At 42.0% G+C, this 1,176-nt stretch overlaps 1 non-coding gene across 1 annotated transcript; it reads left to right on the forward strand.

Moving 5' to 3' along the window:
• The first annotated feature begins 607 nt into the window (after positions 1-607).
• LOC126026827 (U6 spliceosomal RNA) lies at positions 608-714 on the forward strand. Its single transcript, XR_007502041.1, has one exon. It is a non-coding gene; the product is annotated as a U6 spliceosomal RNA (small nuclear RNA).
• The last annotated feature ends 462 nt before the right edge of the window (positions 715-1,176 follow it).

Raw genomic sequence — 1,176 nt, forward strand, 5'->3', positions numbered from 1 at the left:
TCCCCTGAGCCTGCTGGGGGCGATTTCTGAGCATAGAGCCAGGAGTAACCCCTGAGCGCTGCTGGGTGTGACCCAACCCCCCCCCAAATTAAATAAATAAAAAGTTTGCCTCCCCCATAGGGCCCATAGGGCCCAGAAGATCAGACTTTCAAGGATGCTCCCTGACAAGGCTGGTGGTTTTATGCTGACTGATGGTGTCTGTGTGAACTTCTCCCTGTGAACTTCCCTCATAGAGAAGATGCTTATTCTTCCTCGCAATATGGTGGTTGGGCCTTAAGGCCTAGACCAAGACTAAGTAACATGTCACTTTTCTTGAACCACTGAGCCTCATCACCTTGAGAAAACAGAACATCAATGTATTCTCAATCAAGTTTTAGCAGAGCCATTGGCCATAAAGAAAGCTCCCCACTCTTCTTAGCACAAAGGCAGTAGAGCATGGTGAATGTCTTTAAAAACCAGGTGGTAAAAGTTTTAGGTGGATGAATAATAGTCTCTATTTCAACAACTCAACTCTGTTATTGTAGTGAGGAAACATCCAAGGGAAACAGATCAATAAATGGGCATTTCTGTACTTCAGTGTAATTTTATTGACCAAAACCTGTAGTAGGTGTTCACTTCAATAGCACATGTACTAAAATTGGATTAATACAGAGAATATTAGCATGGGCTCTGAACAAGGATGACATGCACTTTGGTGAAGTATTTCATATTTTTAGCACTACAAGGAGTAACTCCTGAACACCACTAGATGTGGCCCCAAACTTAAACAAACAATTGGGTAGCAGACCAAATCAATGCATAGGCCATTATCTACCATTTTGTAACCACATGTATCTCCATTCTCCTCTCTCCTCTGTTGACAATGCCTCATTCACATAGTTTTCTCTCAGGTTCTTGAAAACATGACAATCCTTGGAATCGGCACACCTTGATTCCTACTAGACTCCTAGTGCCCTTTGCTGTTCTCTATGGCATTTCTTTATTTCCTTGTAGCATCTTACATGTCATAATTAACATGTGTACCAGTATTTCCCCCAAGATTGTCTACTGTGATTCATATATGTATTCTAAATACTGGTGTTAAATTGATAAACACAGGTGGTGAGGTTCTGTGTACATGGGCCAAACAGTCTTAAACAAGGAGGCTAAAAGAAAATATCAGCTGGGCCCGGAGAG

Source organism: Suncus etruscus, chromosome 13, assembly GCF_024139225.1.
Source record: "Suncus etruscus isolate mSunEtr1 chromosome 13, mSunEtr1.pri.cur, whole genome shotgun sequence".
Classification (NCBI taxonomy): domain Eukaryota; kingdom Metazoa; phylum Chordata; class Mammalia; order Eulipotyphla; family Soricidae; genus Suncus; species Suncus etruscus.